This window comes from Miniopterus schreibersii (genome assembly GCF_964146895.1).
Source record: "Miniopterus schreibersii genome assembly, chromosome: 1".
Lineage (NCBI taxonomy): Eukaryota > Metazoa > Chordata > Mammalia > Chiroptera > Miniopteridae > Miniopterus > Miniopterus schreibersii.
The window spans coordinates 127,528,435-127,549,530 of record NC_138101.1 but is presented as its reverse complement, the minus strand read 5'-3'; the positions used below and the strand labels follow the sequence as shown (position 1 = coordinate 127,549,530).

Sequence of the window (21,096 nt, the reverse complement as noted above, 5' to 3'; positions counted from 1 at the left end):
AAATGGTATAACACAGATGAGGTAGGTAAACCATTAAAATTAAAGGAAGCTAAAATTAAAGATAGCAGACCTACACCAACGGAGACTAGGGTTCTTACTTAGCTCTAGCTGCTTTAAAGAAACACCAGAGTTGAGCCTAAACCAACTAAATCAGAATCTGTGGATGGCAGGGGGCTGTGATAAATGAATTTTTCATTTAATCCTCACACCATCACCATAAAACACCCACTGGCACTATTAATTTATAAATAAAAATACTGAGACTAGATAATATAGATGATTTTAATAGCTGATTAGTTCCCATTACTCTCCTATAATTTATTTAAGAAATATTTATCTTTTTTAAAAATAAATGTTTTTAATGATTTTAGAGAGAGAAGAAGGGAGAGGGAGAGAGAGATAGAAACATTGATGAGAAAGAAACATCAACATCAACCAGCTGCTTCCTGCATGCCCTCTGCTGGGGACTGAGCCTGCAACTTGCAACCCAGGCATGTGCCTGGTGACCTCTCGGTTCATGGGTCGACGCTCAACCACTGAACCACACTGGTTAGGCAGAAATAGTTATCTTGATATTATTTTTAGATAAGTCCATATCAACTGACACTGTTTTAGAAAATAGCAAGAAAATGACAATAAAATTCAAACTTATGATAAAATTTGGCATGAATTTAATTTTAGTCTAATTCTCTATAACAACCCTAAAAACAAAGTAATTATCATCAGTTAATACTTTAAATGTGAAGTATACAATAATGATTTAAGCTCAATAAGAATTTGTTTTAGTCTTAGCCAATTTGGTTCAGTGGCTAGAGAGTGGGCCTGTGGACTGAAGGGTGGCGGGTTCAATTCTGGATAAGGGCACGTAATGTATCTCAGTTACAGGCTAGATCCCCAGCTCCAGTCAGGGTGCGTGTGGGAGGCAACCAACCCATGTCTCTCTCTCTCCCTCTCCCTCTCCCTCCCCCCCCTTCCATTCTCTCTAAAAAAATCAATGGAGAAAAAAAAAGAATTTGTTTTAGCTTAATGGTTCAAAATTACTATACATTAAATGTAAATACAATAAGTATAAAAACTGCCAGAGCCAATACTCAGATTTTAGAAAAGTTGTTCATTTTATACTTATAGTATAAACAGGTTCAATTCTTTTGGAAAACATAATGTATCAGAAGTCATAAAAATATTAAAACCATTTGACAAAAGTATCCAGCTTTTGAAAATTCATGGTAAAGAAAAAAGGAAAGTATCAGAAACGTAAGGGTTGCTTACAGCACTATAAAAGTGAAAACTGGAAACTTGCAAGTCCAACCTCAGAGATATGGTTAAATAAGTTTGACACAGTCAAAGGATATGAGGCTCTCATTAAAAATTATAATTAGGAAAACTACAAGTGCAGGAGTTTTACATGTTAAAAGAGTATCCAATAGGTAAAGCAGTGTTTCCTAAAGAGTGTTCTGTAGAACAGTACCAAAGAATAAATATTGTGTGGGGGAGGGGACGGCACCCAAATCCAAATACTTATGGGTAATGCCAAGTTAGCAGTTTTCTTTTCTACAGAGGGTCTCCAAATAGCCTAGGGTGAGACGTAACAACAACAAAAAAGGTGACAATTTCTGATTTAGCATTTTGGAACAAATTATCTAAAATTCAGAATTCTAAATATAAGCAGATAGAATCTTCTGGAATATGAATATAAAGAAAAGTCAGTTTTAATTAACCTAGTATATTTAAGATTTATCAGTTCACATAAAAATCTGTGTTATTCATACTTTTAATTAAGTTTCACATCACACCCTTTCTGAGCTTACACTCAGTGTCCCATGATTCCAAGAATATTTCCTGCAAACTTGGTAGGAATGGGAAGAATGACACTTCTCACCACTGCATAATAAACACTGTGATAGGCAGTTAGACACACATGAGCAGAGCAAGGACGATGGGCCAGGTACAGAAGAAGGTCATCAGGGTGGAAAGCCTAAAGTGCCTAGCAACCGACAATTGTAGGGTGGGACCCCACTGCCAGGGTGACCTTTCCTCCCCTAGCATATCGATAGTGATGTGGTTTCGACCCCCTGACCTTTCCTCCCTAGAGATTACATCCAGGCCTTACTTGTATTTAAGCTCCAGGCCCAAAAAGCAACAAAACCAGCCACAGCTGACCTCAGAACCAGCTGCACTGGGTAATGAAACCCCCCCCCCCTCCCTGGAGACCACAACCCTGAAAGGACACACGTGGAAAGCTGCTGAATATTATAATGAGATCTTCCCCTGGAACCTCCCCTAAGATCTCCATGCTTAAAACTCTTAGGATGGAGAGCCCAGTGGACTCTCCCTCCCTGGAGCACCCCAGCGCCTTCCCTTTATCTTCCCCCTCCCTCTCACCATCCCCCCAGGCACCTTACTATTAGCCTCCTCACTCCCAAGCACCAAGGGCCCTTCCTTTACCTCTATAACTTGTTTCTTAAGTCCATTTCTTTTAGGAATTACTTTTTCTACCCCTGTGAATTACCAAATGTTCTCTTACAGTTGGGTCTTGGCTGTAAATTCTTCCCTAACCAGAACCCAAGTACCGAGGTTGCTGAGCCCAGGTCCAGTCTGACCCCGAGGGTCTAACACCTGGTGCCATTCTGGATGTCTGCAATAATGCAAGCCAGCAGGAACGGAAGAAACAGCTCCAAGAACTGATGGGTAGCACATCCTAAAGGGCAGAGAAGTTAGGATGGAATAGGAAAGAAACTGGAGTTACATGAAACTTATAAGTTGGGGTAAGAAAGGGCAGAAATGGGGAAAGCAAATTGCTTTGCTCTCTTTGTTTTTACAGAGTACTGCAGATTACTGTTAGGGATGAGAAGAATGGCAGAAACTGGACTCAGTGAAGGAGACTGCTAATGGGGCCCCCAAAGGAAGTCTAACCATTTATGGCACTTCTCCTTTAACATTACAAAACAAAAACCCTTGAAGGGTAACAGGAAGTGTTAAAAGGAGGTGGGCAGGAGGACTGAGCAGTAGGAACCAACTCTAATAAGGCAGCAATAGAAAAAGTAACTACTTTTTTTGAGGATTTACTTACTAGAACCTTTTAATTCAATATCTCATTTAATCCTCACAACACTGAAATTTAAATATTATCATCATCATTTTACAGTTGACAAGTAAGAAATCTGTCTAAGGTGAAGATGCTATTTAAATGGAAGAAAGAAGATAATATCTACATCTGTCTAGTTTCAATGTCCATGGTCCTTCAACTGCCTCATACAGCCTCTTCATATAGTCTCTAACTGCTGATATTACTGAGTTACTGCCATTCCCGAACCATTTAATCCCTCTAACTTTGTTGTTCATCACTTCACTCTCCTCTTAACATCTCATACTTTGAGGCTTTTTGTTAAAGTCTGAGGTCTTCTAGAGCCATCAGCTTCCAAAGGGCCCTTTCCATCTAGACAGCAGATCAGTAAGTACTAACAGTGTTAGTTTAGTCTTTGGCTACTCTTGACAATTTTTATCACTCTTCATTCTACAAACCAACTCTTCCATCTCCCCCTGGGAAGAGAAATTTCATCGGGATACTCAGGAGTTCCAGAGGCAGATTTTAAGACATGAGAAATTTTACTCTTCTTCTATCTCCCATCTCATTCATTCAAAAGTCACCATCTGCAATCTCACTACTTGGTCTACTCGAGAATCCAGTAACATGAGGTAAAAAACAAACAAAACAGTTTTTTTAAAAACAAAACAAAACAATATACAGCAACTAACTGTTTCCAAGATCATAAACTTTACTGACATTTGATCCCTCAAAGCGTGTTCATTCTTAGTTTAGACATGAGTAATAACCCAGTTATCTGTATTCTAGCTAAGGTGGTGTACAGCACTGTATTAAAAGTGAAAGAGCAACCCCGTTGCTGTGGCTCAGTGGTTGAGCATCACCATAGGAACCAAGAAGTCACGGTTCAATTCCTGGTCAGGGCACATGCCCGGATTTCAGGCTCGATCTCTAGGAGGGGGCATGCAGGAGGCAGCCAATCGATGGTGTTTCTCTCTCATTGATGTTTCTATCTCTCTTATCCCTCTCCCTTCCTCTCTCTAAAAATCAATGAAAACATATTTTTTTAAAAAGTGAAGGAGCACACTCATTGAGAACAGGAAGAAGTCAGAGCAAGCAGCTATCAGTGATGGAAGTGACCCAAATATTATTTACTACAGATATTTTAAAAATCAGGGCAATATGGAGCTATTTAGTAAAAGAGCAAAGCACACAAAATGCCATTATTCCCTCGGCTCAGCAGAGGCCAGGAATCCTTGCTCAATCTTTCAAAACAACTCTGTCCTTGTATTTCCGCTCATGCAATCTGCCATGTAAGATTTCTGAGTTCAGCCATTAATTAGACACTGCCTGCTTTAGAATCCCTTCCTTTCCCCCCTTCTAACTGTTCATGGCTCTTAAATGTTGGTCAGCATTCACAGATTCACCCTTAAGCTGCACTACGGTCTGACATTTTGGCTTTCCTCATGGTCCCCACTTCTAATTCACAACATACCCTATGGAATATCTAGCCTAGAATTTAGCTACATTTCCGACCTTCCTGATTCCTACCTGAGGGGTTTTCTTGGAGGACACTACTTCTCACTCCCTGCCAGATGCCCAGCTAGGCTCTTATCTTTGCAATATAGTTTCCTAGAACAACTCCATTATTACTCCGCCTTTTGGCTACCACTGTCATGGCCCACCCAAATAATATAGTGAACAGATCTATTACCTCTAATCCCCAAGGGGGTCAGGGGTAGCATGCCATAATCAAACCCATTGATATTTCTGCAGCAAAAGATAAACATACATAAGGTGGGATTAAAAAATAACTCGAAATAGCTTCATATCATTTCAGGTGATGTTTTGCTGTCAAATGAGTTAAGAAAAAAACTTTTCAGAGCCTTTTGAACTCTGGAATTAAGATTAAGGGTTTTTTACCCATATATGTATGTTTTTGGTTTTTTGCTTTTCATATTTCCTCCCAAAAAAATTTAAAAATATTTTTTTGGTAGTTCAATGGGTAATTTTCAATTTTCTACTAATTTTATTAAAGAATGTATTAAATAAATGAGGTATTATTTTGCATATATACACAAAAACATGCATATGTCAACATATAGAAACCTATAAATGCAACAGGAGAGGACATACATAGATGTGTAACTGTTGTATACTGGTGATTAACCAATAGAGAAGCATTATCTGGGCAATAAGTATAAGTTACTGAAAAAGTACATATTTAAAACATCTTAGTTAGTGAAACTAGAACCACACTATGGCTTTAAGATTAAAAATAGTATATGCTGAGCTGTAAATATTTAGAATTATCACTTCCTACAAGTTTTCCCTATTTCCTGTTACATAACTAGCTCCAATTTCTTAGGCTGGTGACATTAACAGAGTGCTTTAATATGGCTATGTATGCTTCTTTTCTAGAAATAATTATCTTTTAAGTTGTTACTATTTAAAAAACAACAACAAAACCCAAGCATAACTCAAGACACATGCTCCATTTTCAATCTGTTGAGTATCTGTTTAGAGAGTTCTAACTTCCCATTTGGATCTAGATGGGATAATCTAGGAAAGCCAAAATGTCAGATCTAGATGTAGATAAACATTCAATTTCATGTTCACAGTTATACTTCCAATAATTTTCTGTCTGATCTTTTGGTCAACTGCTATATCAATGAAATCATGTAAAAAAAATGTTTTGAGTAAAAGTAACTTACTGTTACTTGTGATATACACCATGAATATGTTAAGAGTTTACTAAATGAAAAAAACTTCCACACCAGATCTAAATTAAAACTAAAAATTATAAAGTTGTTAGAGAAACATATAAAAATCCTTCCCTCTCCCTAGCCTTCCAAAAGGCTAGGCTGCTGAAATTAAAAACTTTATACTAGGTAAATATAACAGAAAAGCATGCCCCTCTTCCATCATTACACATCTAGGATCCCGAAGCAATACAGGATCTTACAGTTTACCTGACATAAATAATGAAAAAGCAAGATTAAGAATTAGAACTGAACTTAACCTATTTTGTCCTACAAAAGATTTAGTGATTAACAGTTTAGAGTTCTAGTCCAGGGTGGGCAAATTTTTTTTTCTATAAAGGACAGGAGAGGCTTTAGGCTTTGTGGGCCATACCGTCTCTATCACCTAAACAATAAATGAGTGTAGTTGTGTTCCAGTAAAGCTTTATCTACAAAAACCGGCAGCAGGCTGGATTTGACCCACAGGCTGTCCTTTGTTGACCCTTCGTCTAATTCAACGAATTTAACACTAGAACTAGATAAGGGATTCAATTAAATGATATAAACAAATCTTTACTAATTCCTTAGGTCTCAGTTAATTCATTTCTTAAATGAAGTTTAATAACAGTTTCTGCAGTCTCCTTAAAATGCAGAGGCGCTTTCTATATAGGAGGACTATGGTCCTATTCATGGACTGTTCAAACCCCTCAACTATCCTATGGATAATAAATGAAACACAAAAGACTCAATAAAGCTTTTTTAAAAAAATACAGGTATCACTGAATTGGTTGACCAGCATTTAGAATTAAAAAAATTTAGAACAGGAAAGGGGCCTAAACAAATCCACAATTTAATCATTTATTTTATGCATAAGATAATTAAGAAACATTCATAAAGGTTATCAACTACCACAACCCATTTTGAAATGAAGCTGGATGGAAGACACACTGCTTAAAGACAAAAGTACTTAAATTTTTTCTTAAAGAACGTATTCATTATTTACGTAATTAAATAACAATTCAAGGTACTTTGGGTTATGTGTTTTCTGTCACTGTAGTCAAGTGCAATAATAAAGAGAAAGGAAGAGAAATCCATCTAAGATCCAAATAGTGATGGAGAAGCTTAAGCTAAAATTCAAGTCTCTGGTCAGGTCAGGAGACTTTTCCTATATTACAGCTATCTGTATAAAATAACTGCTAAGACAAATCCAACCTCCAATGCTTTTTCCAACTGTTACTGTTCTTTTATAAACCCAGCCTGCTTACCCATTTTATCAAATAAAAAAAGCCAATGGTATTAAAATATAAGACAAGCTTGGCTTCAATGCAGATCTAAAATTACGTTCTCAAAGACTTACTCTCTAAATGTTTGGAAAACGAAACAGGGCAGTGTTCTCCCCCATCCATCCAATATCCAGGTCTAAGGACCCTTCTGCTGCTGAACCGTATTTGTGGGCCCTTCTTCCCCGGCTTTTAACATCTTTTCTAGGCTGTACGTTTCTTAAGGGCACATAAAAGCAGTCGAATGTTTGAACAAATAAATGCACATAAAACGAAGTATAATTATGACTTTTAATAAAAGAACTCAAACCATCTGACAACTGCTATGTGACTTGACAATTCTGAACATCTTAACTTGCCCGAGGTATACATTATGGTGATTCCGAAGTACCCTAAGGCGCTTTAGAAAGTTTCTAAAGACTTTATAATCACTTGATAGGTCGCTGTGCTGGCCGAGAGTGTATAAGACATGTTTCCTCCAGCCAAGCAAATGCTGCCCCAGCAAATGTTGTCTTTGCTTGCGAGGGCTGGAAACAGCCCTCCGGGGAGCAGGCAGTACCCGCGCTCTCCCCACTGCCGCCTTCTGGAAGCCCAGCCCGCGGGCAGCGCGCGGGCGGCCGCAGAGCCGCGCCCGAAGCCCGGGCCGGGGCCCGAGGGCGTCGCCGGGGCAGGTCCCGGGAGCGGGGAGCGGCGAGCGGCGGGGCGAGCTCCGACCTCCCGACCTCCCCGCGCGCCCAGGCTCCCGCCCGCGGGCAGAGTCCACGCCTACCTGTTGTGCTGGGTGAAACCAGACTTTCCCGGAGCCCGGGAGGCAGGACTGACCGCACTGGCCATTCGGCCGTCCCCGAGCCCAGTTCAACCCTTCCTCGAAGGGCTCCGGCCCCTTAAACCATGACACCTAATCCCCCGACCGGCTCCCGCACCCGGGGTCCCAGCTTCCTCAACCCCTTCGCAGCAGCGACCGCCCCGAGCTCCCCCAGCCGCTCACCTCACGGTGCAGGCCCCGGCGCGCTGCCCTCCCGGCCGGCAGGCAGCCTGGACACGGCCTCCGAACGCCCGGAGCCGCCTCCACTCCTGGGATCCCCAGCGCCTAGCCCTGCGGGGGTCCCCCGCGGCTCAGCATCCGTCCCAGTCCCGCTACGAAGCCGGCTCCTCGGCGCAGGGACCTGCGGGCGGCGGCGACAGAGAGGCGGGAGGGGCGCGCGCGGGGCGGAGCCGCAGAGCTCGGAGTCCCCGGCGCCGCGGGAGCCAGCGACTGGGAGCCAGTCCAGCCCCGCGCCGCGGGCCGAGGCCCCACCAGCCGGCCGCCGAGCCATCGAGCGCCCACTCTGGCAGGCGTGACTGCTCCACCGCCGAGAGCGCGATGGCGAATGCTGCGGCCCAGGCGGAGGCCAAGGCGGGGGCTTTGCGGTCCGGAGATATTGGCCACAGCTATCTGTGTCTGTTTTTATCACCAGCCAGAATCCTTGGAGGGCGACAATGGGGCATCTGAAGGCTACGACTGGAGCCTGGAGAAATTTAGGCAGGGGGTCCTGTGTGTGTGGTTGACCTAAATAAAGAGGTAAACTGAGTCAAGCTCAAAAAAAGAGTTTATTTGGGAATGGCAGAGGAATTGCAATTTGTGACAAGCAAACTGTAGCAAGCTCCTGGCGAGTCCGTTGAGGGTTTGGAGTCGGTTGCTTATGGGCAGAAAATGTAAAGTGGGGAGAGTTGTTAGGGTTAGTTAAGATAAAAAAAAAAAAAAAAAAAAAAAAGAGCCCCTGTGTCTTTATGTGTGTTTTAAATTCTTTAGTAAAAAAAAAAAAAAAAAAAAAAAAAAAAAAAAAAAAAAATCACAATATTTTATTGTAAAACATTTTAAAATACAGAAAATTTGATAGTTGTATATACCGTATACTCACCATCCATATTCTACATTAACATTTTACTATTCCGTGCCCTTTTGACACACCTCCATCGTTCTTTGAGCACTCTTACTTTCTGGCACAATAAGATGTTCCAGGCTCATCTTGCCCGGCCCTGGATGCAGCCGTTTATCCAGGAGCCCAGGTTCCTTTTAGTGGAGAATGGTATTTAGGAGCATTAGTTGCTCTCACTGCTATTGGGGTATCACTGCTCAGGTTGTCTTAGTAGGTGCAGCTAGGTAATATTATATATTCATACACATATACAGTGCATCTATATATGTACACTCACACACATTCACAGCTATATATTTTGATCTAACAATATATATTGAAAAACCATATGTTCATAATAAATACCTCCAATCCAGCATCACAGTTTATTCTGTTTTTCTCCCTTCCACATTTATAACCCCTTTCTCTAAAGAGAAAAGCCTGGATCCTATTGTCATTGGAATATTTACTTTTTGGAACGCCTCCCCTATATTTAAGCAATCACCCACGGTTTGCATTCCTCCCTTTGGAAGATGCTGCCCTTACCCTACCAAGGTTCTGAAAACCCCAAATTACACTGCAAGCCCTCCTTCTCTTTCCTTACCCCTGCTCCCAAACCTGTGCCCATGCCCAATCTGTGCCCTCCCCACGCTGCTCAGACTCCGTCCTTGCCAAGCATCCCTCTAGACATCCTCCTGACTACACTTAATATACACGTGTGTGTGTATGTGTGTGTAGGGTACCACAAAGTACCCTGAGGAAGGAACAAAAGTATTATAGATCCAGAAGGAGAAAACAATTAGTATGAAGTCCACCTGGGAGGCTCATGAAGGATTTACAGAAAGAGTTGATACTTAAAATGGGCTTTGAAGGATGCATAAGAATAGATGAGTAGGATATAGTCTATTAGATACTGAAAAAACTCTAGAACATTATTTGAGCAGGCCCAAAGCAGAGAAATGAATTCATTTAGACTGAGTACATCAAATAGTAACACTAGAATTTTAAAGCTAGAAGGAATATTATGTATCATTGAGTTCAACCACTAGTTTTACAGACGATTCAAAGATGGCTCCAAACTTAGAGCCTAAATGACTAAGAGAATTAAATTGGAAGGAGGAGTCAGTTTGGAAGGGGAAATAATAAGTTTAATTGTAAACATGTCACATTTGAGGTGATTATAGAGCATATAAGGAGAAATGTGGGACTACAGCTTAGAAGTGGGGTGAGAACTACAGATCTAGATTCAGAACTTCTCCACATAGAGCTGACAGCTGATACAATGAAAGAGAAAAAATAGAGAAAACAAGGACTCTGAAGAACAACCAGTCTAGTTTTAACCAAATGGAAATGCGTTCCATCTCTCAACTACTATTATACTTTGTTCAATCTCATTCAGATTTTGAGTCACAATAAACAGGAAATAGTATTATAATTAGTGGGAATAGGACAGCTTTGGAATCAGGTGACTTGTGTTCAAATTTTAATCCTGTCACCGGAAAGGGACCAGGACTGAGGCTGGTCTGGAATGTGTGGGTTCTTGGTTTCATGCAGGAAAGATTTCACAGACAAGTCCAGGTGATTATTAAAGCTGGGGACAGTGAGACAAAGAAAGGTTTAAGGTAGAAGAGGCAAGATCATAGCAACAGGAGTTAGCTTAGACTGGGCTGCCTAGACTCAGGAAGGGAAGTCACAGCAACAGAAGTGAGCCACGCTGGGCTGTGTGGACTCAGGAAAGAAAATTACGGTAGCAAAAGGAGGGCCCTTGGAGACAGGGTCGAGGGTTAGCTCAGGATGAACTGCCACTGCCCGCTGTTCCCCTGGTTGCAAGTCTCCTGGGAACCATTAGAGCATAGGAGAAAGAAAGCAAAAGTACATGCCTGAGGAAAGAGGGAAGTGAAGGGCATGCTCAAGGGAGAGCTCACACCGGGTCCTTTATCTTAAGGAATTTTATCTGTTTTCTAAAGGCAGGAGTTTTAGGGAAGTTCTCAGGGGAGGGTCTCAATAGAATATTCAATAGCTTTCTGGATGTATCCTTTAATATGCTAATGCATCAAATAAGTGTATAGGGGAGTTTGGAATACTCCCCTTTGGTCAGCTTCACTGTTTTACATTTATCTTGGATTTGTCTGGCTCTAATTTGTTTGTTTGTTTTGTTATTTATTCCCCTGACTTCGTCCATTCTTGGGTTTGGCTGGCACTAATGGCACCAACTGGGTCTCTGTTATCTATCTCCCAGACTAGGGTGATTTAAGCTGCTCACTCTCTGGTTGAGGAGAGGTGTAAACCATCTGCTCCCAAGTGTCCTTGGTTAGGGAAAATAAGATCTCGTGATTTATTAGCAGGTTGCTAATTGTTCAACCTTTTTTTAGCTATTTGTCCTGGTTTCCCTCATTCCACTTGCCAAGGAATTTCCTAGCTTTTTACTGTCCTACCTCGATTCCACCACTTAATAGGCATGACCTAGGAAAAACCACTTTGTATCTCTGAAGCTCAGTTTCCTCACTTTAAAATGAGAATATCTTCCTCTCTGAGGTGTGCTAAATATTCAAGATATTGTAGAAATAACTAGCATGCTGCCCATTGTCAAATGATAGCTCACATAATTAATAAAAGATGGCATTTAAAAGACAGCATCATACAAACTCCATATATTTAGGATCAACTGTACAAATAATGGTTTCTTTCCTTTTGCCTATAAAAAAGAACGTATATGCTTAGGTTTCTGAGTATTTAAGCACTTACTTTATCTTTCTACTATCTACTTACTCCATATTGTCAATGCAGTTGGTGTCACTGTTTGGCACATGGAAGGCACTTATCAGATATTTGTTGAAGGAATGAAGAATTTTATATACTTTATTTTATACTTGTCATGATAATGCATTATACTGCATCTTCTTTGCTTTCTATAGAGAAATAATTTCCCTACCAATAAATGCATTCTTAGAAGTAGAACTGTTGGTATTTAATAGTATATGTAAAATTATCAAGTAAACTGTAGTAATCTATTTGACTGGCTATGTGATGACCTGCTTTAATTTATTGTTCAAATACATCTGATACAATGACTCTAGGTTCCAACCAGCATACATTTGGGAAACTGAAAATAATAGATTACTTTAACATGGCTTCTACCCCTGGGGTTATAAAATTTAATGATGGTAGAACAGTATTACCCAAACGATGGGAGCCTAGTGTACCCATGGAACTCTAAGGTCCTGCTCTTGACTGTATTCCTTGAGATGTTAGTAAGTGTTCCTTTAGAAATGCATGCTGCTCTGCTGGCGTGACTCAGTAGTTGAGCTTTTGACCTATGAACCAGGAGGTCACGGTTTGACTCCTGGTCAGTGCACATGCCTGGGCTGCAGGCTCAATCTCCAGTAGGGGGTGCACAGGAGGCAGCCGATCAATGACTCTCTCAGCATTGATGTTTCTATCTCTCTCCCTTCCTGTCTCTGATATCAATGAAAACACATTGGGAAAAAAAAAAAAAAAAAAAGGCATGCTCAGCCCTGGCCAGGAGGCTCAGTTGGTTGGAGCATCCTCCTGTACACCAAAATGTTGCACATTCAATTCCTGGTCAGGACAAATACCTAGGTTTCAGTTCAATCTCAGTCAGGGTGTGTACGGGAGACATCTGATGTTTCAAACATCTCTCTCTCAAAAACAATAAACAGATCCTCAGGTGAGATGTAAAAAAAAAAGGCATGCTCAAATAAATTTGAGAAACACTATATGGACATATATTATAACCACCTCTTAGAGAGTCATTATGTATATTAGTAGGCTGCATTTTTTTTTTTTTGGAAACATACCATGTTTCCCAAGCTTATTTGGCAATGAAATATAATGTATTTTTTAAAAGGAATCCATACTAATGTCTTTTAGAACTGGTGTTCCTGGGGGTAGACTTTGGAAAATGCAGCTCTGGAAGTTTATTATTAGTGATCCACTCCAGTCATGTTAGGTTGATCATTGTTGATGAAACCATTGAGGAGACTGGATTATACATGTGGCAAACTCATGTCATAAAACTGAAGGGTTGGGCACAGCTTCCACTCTGTCAGTTTCACTGTGATCTGAACCCTAAGACGATACTGATAGCTCACTCCAACAAAGGATCTGCTGGCCCTTTGTGATACAGCTTTCTACTTTTTGGTCTATCAAGAATTATTTGTCAATGTACTGCTGAGCTTGCTATAACCTGTATAAGTTTTTAGCACTAAATTTCCAAAAAAAGAACTTTTGGCCATGGGTAGGATTTTCTTCAGTAGGCAAATCACCATAATAAATATTCAGCCAAGAAATACATAAAGAAATCAAGCAAAGCATAGGTCTTGATCTATGGTGGCAAATAAGTAATAATAGACTATCCAACCTCAAAAGAAGCAGTTAAACCCAGGATTGGTGCTTCTAAGCAGAAGCACTGAGCGAAGGTAGATCCACAACTATGTATTTGATAATACCTTTTATTTTTTTTAAATATGTTTTTATTTGTTTTTTAGAGAGAGAGGAAGAAGGGTAGAGAGATAGAAATATTGATGTGAGAGAAACATCATTGATCAGCTGTTTCCTGCATGCCCCCTACTGGGGATGGAGCCCGCAATGCAGGCATGTGCTCTGACCAGGAATCGAACCGTGACCTCCAGGTTCATGGGTCCCTGCTCAACCACTGAGCCACTTGGGGTGGTAAACACACAATACAACATACAGATGATGTATTGTAGAATTGTATACCTGAAACATGTATAATTTTATTAACCAATCCCAGTAAATTCAATTAAAAGAAAAAAGAAAAGAAAAAAGAAACTACTGCAATGTTCATACTTGACTAGGACACCTAAATCCCCTTCCAATTCCTCATTTTCTGATCAGAGTAAGAAATACAGCATTTTACATGTGCATAAACTTTATGGGCCTCGTTTTCCTCCTCTGGCAAGTGAACATACGTTATTAGAGGGTCTCCAAGATCTCCAATTTTAAAATTCAAATATTCTACCACTATTCTTACAAAAATCCTTTCAATGTAAATAGGGTAGCTATTATTTGGAAGAAATAGAAACCAAAGCCCAGAATAGCTAAGTGATTTATCCATGTTTGGAACAAGATTCCAGGAGTAAGATTTCACAACCAGGCCTTCTGAACCCTTGTCTGATATACTTTCTATATTATCATAGTACCACACATTCAAAACTGTATAAAATATGTTAAACTAACAATACTTTAAAATATCTTTCTTTTATAGTTATGTACTCATATATTAATTTTAAAATATATTTATTAATATCAACTTGAAAATACAATTTTTTAAAACTCAAGGAAACAAAAACATAATCCTACTACCTCCACATGACAATTATTTTTATTTATTTGATTTTCTTTCAGCTATTACATGTCCAAGCAAAGTCATACACATATGACACATCAAATTTGTAGACATAGTAATTTCATTACCTGGCCACATTAAGATCATTCCCCAGGTATAACATTGCTAGCACTCAATCACATGGATTGGGTGGAGGGGGGAAACCTGCTGTTTCCTACCTGTAGGTAGGTGTAATATGCAAAGAATGAAGAGGACCTAAAATGATTCTGTAGTTTGCTCTGATCCCCCCTTTCCCTCATATCTGGCTTTAAAATCTCAGGGTTACAATCATTCCTCTGGCTTTCATAAGAAAGACGAGGACAGAGACTTTTGGAAGTCGATGTTAAAATGCTGTAACCTAGGATTGGAGGGAAAATACTGGAGATCTCTTCTGCCTTATTCCTTTAATGAAATTTTCACCTTAGAAGATAGGGAGGATCTGACCTTGAAGAAGTGAGCAAAAGGACAGAAAGATTTCTGTGGCGAGGGGAGGATTGGGCAGCAACAAACCTATAGTGACCATGTAGAGAAGGCTCTGGATGATGGGATCTGGAGTGGACTCCAAGAAGGGGGAAGGAGATGTTGGTAGGGAATCAATAAAAGTGGAGCTGAGACAAATTAGAAGAGTTCTTGGTCAGCTTATCAATTTTTCCCTGCCAGAAAGTTCCTGCTGGGAACCACAGGAAATAACATCATAAGCCAATTTAATCACAAACTTAATCTACCAAGGTGAAGGAGCAAAATCAAATGGCATTAGCAGCTCAGTTCTAAACATGAGCCAAAACCAAAGGAATGGGATAGGTCAAGCCAGAGCTAGGACTGAGGAGGGGGGCTACGCTACTAAATATTACACAGATCCTCAACTTCTGTGGCAAGCTCTTCAGGCAAGTAAACTGTTTACCCGTAGATAGGTAATGTGAGAGAAAAATTTAGTGCTTTAATTTAGGGATGTTTCATCCTTTATAAGTGGCATAGCATATAAGGCATCCCACCCAAACCGAATTCACCAATTGGAGACATTTGAACGTAAGAACTGATGATGGACGATCATCACTTAAAAATGAAATGTATTGGAATAATGATCATGCAAGACAATATGGCAATATTAAGATCCAAATAATTCATTGTGAAATTCAAAGTTTAGGATTATTTGACTAGCTCAAGAAATTGAGCTTACCTAGTAAAAACGGCAAAACAGCCTGGTTAATAAACAGTATTCTTGCTGAATTATCATATATGAGGAAAAACTTTATACAGTACAATATTATAAAAATACTTATGGAAATTCTTATAAGTTACTGTGTTTATGAATATAGATTTATTATTAACTTCTTTAGGACACATTATTCTTGAAGTAAATTCTAATAAAATTTAGTTTATAAGTCAAAATTCTTGTTTAGCTACAAACTTTGAAGAGAGAATCTTATCTAGGTACAACTATTTAACTGACCAGTATGAACAATGGCTGGAAATTAAATTAACCACATAATATGTTTAAGGTAATCAGTGGAGCCAGAGTCATAGATCAGGAAGAAAAATAAAAATGTTAATATTATAGAATAGAATTATATACTCTTGAACTCAATTTGCCAACCCACAGACATTCACAGACCAGAGCACAAATCCATTTATAGACCATACTTGCTCATCCTAATAATGTTTTATTGACTTATATACTTTTTCATTTTGTCTGCTTCCTCTCCCTTACACTCCCTTAGATCAAAATTAAAAAAAAAAACATTTAAAAATATTTATGATAAAATATTAAGTTTATAAAAGCAAAATATAAAATTCCTTTATAACTAAACTGGGTTAAAATATGTGCGTGATTATGAAATTGTATTTGAAAAATGAGATGACAGGCTTTTTAATTTTTTTAATATTCCTAATTGTTTATATTACTTTTACAAAATAAAAAGAAAAGAAATATTAAATATTTTTTCTTTGCAATTTCCTGGTGCATTTTCCCCCCTTTAGAAAGGTACCTAACACATAGTAGGTGCTCAATATACATTTGTTGAAAAAGTATACAAAATGGCAACTATAATAGCTGGCAGATTTCCTTTAGGGAAAAGCCAAATAATGGCACTGGCTATCATGAGGCAAGGATAAAAAAATCAGTATTTACTCAGCCACCTGTCCAGGACCTTCTAATTACCTATCTCTGAAATTGTTATTAGTAGAGTGTCCATATAACCTGTTGTCTACCGAGACACTTTTGAGAGTGAAGAGAGATACAACACCTAAAGCACAAGCAACCAAATAAATAAATAAATAAATTGGACTTCATAAAAATTAAAAACTTTTGTTATGCAAAGGACATTATCAAGAAAATAAAAAGACGAGCCATAAAATGAGAGAAAATATTTGCAAATCATTTACTGATAAAGGTCTAGTATCCAGAATATAAGAAGAACTCTTATAATTAACAATAAAAAGACAAATAACCCAATTTAAAAATGGGCAAAAAATGTGAATGGAGCCCTGGCCAGTGTGGCTCAGTTGGTTGGGCATCAACCCGTGAACTGAAGGGTTGCCGGTTCAGTTCCAGGCCAGGGCACATGCCTGGATTTCGGGCTCCAACCCTGGTAGGGGGCATGCAGGAGGCAGCTGATCGATGTTTAGCTCTCAAATTGATGTCTCTCTCTCTTTTTTTCTCCCTCTCTCTTCCTCTCTCTCTAAAAATCAATAAAAAATGTTTTAAAAAAAGAATTTGAATGGGCATAAGCACATAAAAATATGCTCAACATTGGTCATTAGGGAAATGCAAATCAAACCACAATGATATACCGCATCATAGGCACTAGGATGACTATAATAAAAATGAAAAGGAAAATAACAGGTGTCCATAGGAAATGGAGGAATTGGAACCCTCGAACACTTCTGGTGGGTGTGTAAAATGGTGTAGCCACTTTGGAAAACAATTTGGCAGTTTCTCAGGAAGTTAAACACAGAGTTACCATATGACCCAGCAATTCTACTTCTAGGTATATACTTAAGATAACTGAAAAACATATGTCCACACAAAAACTTGTATGTACTTAAATATTTATAGCAGCATTATTCATTATAGCCAAAAAAGTGGAAACAATGCAACTGTCTATCAAGTGGATAAATGGATAAACAAACATGTGGTATATCCATAAAATGTAATGTTATTTAGTCATAAAAAGGAATGAAGTTCTTATACATGTTACAATATAGATAAACCTTGAAAGCATTATGCTAAGTGAAAGAAATCAGACACAAAAGGCCAAATATTGTATGATTCCATTTGAACATGAAATGTCAAGAACTGGTAAATCCATGTTCTGAAGGGATCCACTTCTCTTTGACTTTGTATGACAGTTCACCAAGAATAGGTACTATGCCCCCCCACCCCTGCATTTTTATTTTAAACTTGAAACTGTGAATAAGGTCAGAAAACTATTTTGAATAAATAAGTTATTTGTTTTTTAAAAATAGGCAAATCCATAGAGACCAAAAGTAGACTAGTGGTTGCCAGGGCTTGAGAATAGAGGGGAAATGGGTAGTGACTTTAATGGGCACTCTTGTTTTTAGAATGGTGATAATATTCTGGAATTATAATGTGGTGATATACAATCTTATTGCAATATTGTACAATACAACAATATTGCACAAGCTTTTCAATATACTAAAACCCATTAAATTAGACATTCTAACTTGGTGAATTTTATGGCATGTGAATGATATATCAACAATAAACAAATAAATAAGCAATCTGGGATAATGGGGTGAACTGAAACTGAATTATGGTCACCATAGATCAGGCACTCAATGTATTTCCAGTCCTGAAAGCTAAATACATGGAGAAAGTTGAGGCTGGAGAATGCCTAGGTGCTTTTTCTCAGAACAAAATGTTTAAACCTGAAGTCTAAAACTTTAAAGGAGAGTTTATACGAATGTTTGATATTTTTCCAGGTTATTTCCAGTTTTCCATCTCTTCTAAACAATATGAAGCCAAAATTTAGTATTTTCATTTTATTTATGTCACGACCTTTTACTTTATCTCTCCCAAACAATATTCAGACATAATTAGTGTTCTGGTTGTATAAACACCCCTATTCTCTCTCAATTTCTTTTGCTTCATCTCTGACAAACAATAGTCAACCAAAAATTAGCATTATCATTCTATTCACATTTCTTCTTTCACTTACCTGCAATGCTTGAGTACTTCTCAATGCCATTTCCCTCACAGTATGTCTCTTTAGTCACCTTTTTTTTCCCCCTCTGCTCTCTTTTTCCCACTCAACTCAGCTTGCTACTAATCCCAAGTTATCTTCTAAAATACCATCACTTTTTTTTTGGCTAATAAACTTTCCTACACTGTTAAACCTTTCCCTAACAATCTTTTGATGTCTTTGCCATAATAAAAACCTTACTTTCTCCTGGCCACACTGGTCCTGTTAAGTGAAGGTGATTCCTGTTTCATGACCAGGAAAAGGAGCTGACATTTCTCTGGCTCTCCCAGGGTTTTGAACCTATGGTTCTCCTTTGCCCCTCCTCTGAGCTTCACATGCTCTCGAAACATCACTCTCTCCCCATCGTCATCTCTGCCTTTTGCTGATCTTCACATCACACTCTCACAGTGATTAAAGACTTGGGCACAGGGTTATGGGTATTTCTCTCTGTTCTGAGTCTTACCATTCTGGGTTACCTTTAGTGTCTAAATAGGGTAATTTAGACAATATTAGGGTAATTACTAGGGTAATTTAGACAAAATAGGGTAATTCATCCAACACATTAGTTTTTATTTTACTTTATTTTTGTTTTAAAAAAAATCAATTTATTGATTTCAGAGAGAGGAAGGGAGAGGGAGGGAGAGAGAGATAGAAACATCAATGATGAAAGAGTCATTGATCGGCTGCCTCCTGCACACCCCCGACTGGGGATTGAGCCTGAAACCCGGGCATGTGCCCTGACTGGGAATCGAACCTTCATCTCCTGGATCCTACGTCGATGCTCAACTGCTGAGCCACGCTGGCCAGGCAACACATTAGTTTTTTAATTCCTTGACACCCTCCACTGCAGCTACACATTCCTCATCCTAGATCTCGTTGTCACTCATAATGGCTCTCCTCACAGATCGCATGCTATCGCCAGTCTCTAATCTTTCCACATCTCCTACCAATTCCCTTTGAATTTGCCCTTCCAACTTCTAAAGGGCACTCGTCTTCCTGGCCTCATTCCTAGTTTGTTAGCTCCTTGCTCATTTTAATTTTTTTTCCTTTTCTTGTCCAACTTGTTTATGAGGTCAGTTGTTTCAACCACTTTCTCCCTAGCATTCCTTCCACTCCATGACCTATTACACAGCATCTCTTCTGCCAATCTCTGATGTACATCAACCCCACCATCTGCTTTTTCCAATCTGCTCTTGGGCTGCCAAGAAAATTGTGTAACTGTGCTTTCTAATTTGCTGCATTATTTATGATTTCTAACCTCAGCCAGTTGGCTCACTTAACCATTTCCTAAAGTGGCTACGTCAAACATTCACCACTGTCCTCCAGCCACTACCCCACGTCATCTTCCTCTCCCCCAGGTAACAAAATCCTATGTTTTACAGCAAAAGTAGAGGGCATGATGTCCGAACTCCATCATAGCTCTCCTTTGCATTCTATACTCAGCAATCTTTTCTTTTTAGCTCTGTGGGTAACCAAAGTTTTCCAAAAGCATCCCTCTATCTATGCTTTTGAGATGAAATTTTGATCCTTAAGCTTGCTCCAGAGGCCTCTCTTCTTTCTTCAAATTTTCTCTTTACTTCCCCTTCCTCTAAAAACATGCTCAGATTTTCTGCATCTTAAGAAAAAAATATCCCTTAATACTGCCTTCCAACAAAACTACAGCTCTTCGAGTTCCTTCATCCTCAACTTCCTGAGTTTTCTACTCTTATTATATTTTCTTAAGTCCCATTCAATCCTCAAGATATTTGGCTTACATAATAACAAGGAACCTATCTGTATTCAGTCATGTTCATAGTGGCCTCCTAACTGTCAAACCCAATGGTTTTTAGAAGCTCTTCCCTATTTGAACTCTCTACTGGACTGAGTATTGTTCTCCACAACCTACTGGAATAGAAATGCTCCCTTCGTTTGGGTTACATAACACCATTCTCTTCTAATTTTCTGCTTCCTCTCTTCCTGCCCTCTGTCAGCCTCTTTAAAAAAAAATCTATTGATTTCAGAGAGAGGAAGAGAGAGTGGGAGATAGAAACATCAATGATGAAAGCAAGCCATTGATGGGCTGCCTTCTGCACGCCCCCTGCTGGGGATCGAGCCCACAACCCAGGCATGTGCCCTGATCAGGAATCGAACCGTGATCTCCTGGATCATAGGTTGATGCTCAACCCCTGAGTCATGCTTGAAGGCATATCTTAACCTGCCTGTTTCTTAAATATTCAGCATCCTACAGTTTCTCCCTTGATATCTACTGTTTCTACACATTCTCTTAGACAACGTCATCTACTTTGGTGACTTCTAAAAAAATGTATAGTTCAGTAGTTTAAGTATATTTTCATTGTTGTCAGACAGAGCTCCCAAACTTTATTTTATCTTGCATGACTAAAACTCTGTACCCTTTAAATAACAACTCCCTATTTCCCCCTCCCCCTAGCTCCTGCAACTACCATCCTACTTTCTGTTTCTATAAATTTGACTGCTTTATATGTTTTATATAAGTGGAACCATACAGTATTTTTCTTTCTGTAACCAGTTCAATTCACTTAGCATAGTGTCCTCAAGGTTTATTC

General features: G+C 39.2%; 1 protein-coding gene across 6 annotated transcripts in view; it reads right to left on the bottom strand.

Annotated features, from left to right (window-relative positions):
* HEATR5A (HEAT repeat containing 5A) overlaps nucleotides 1–8,337 on the bottom strand; it is a 99,091-nt gene extending 90,754 nt beyond the window's left edge. For 4 of the 6 annotated variants that reach the window (XM_081145986.1, XM_081145988.1, XM_081145989.1 and 1 more), the window contains exon 1: nucleotides 8,053–8,337. The gene's annotated coding sequence lies outside the window, so the exon portion shown is untranslated. The remainder of the gene's footprint in view (nucleotides 1–8,052) is intronic. The other 2 variants (XM_081145987.1, XM_081145990.1) reach the window with 1 other exon arrangement.
* Nucleotides 8,338–21,096: the final 12,759 nt, after the last annotated feature.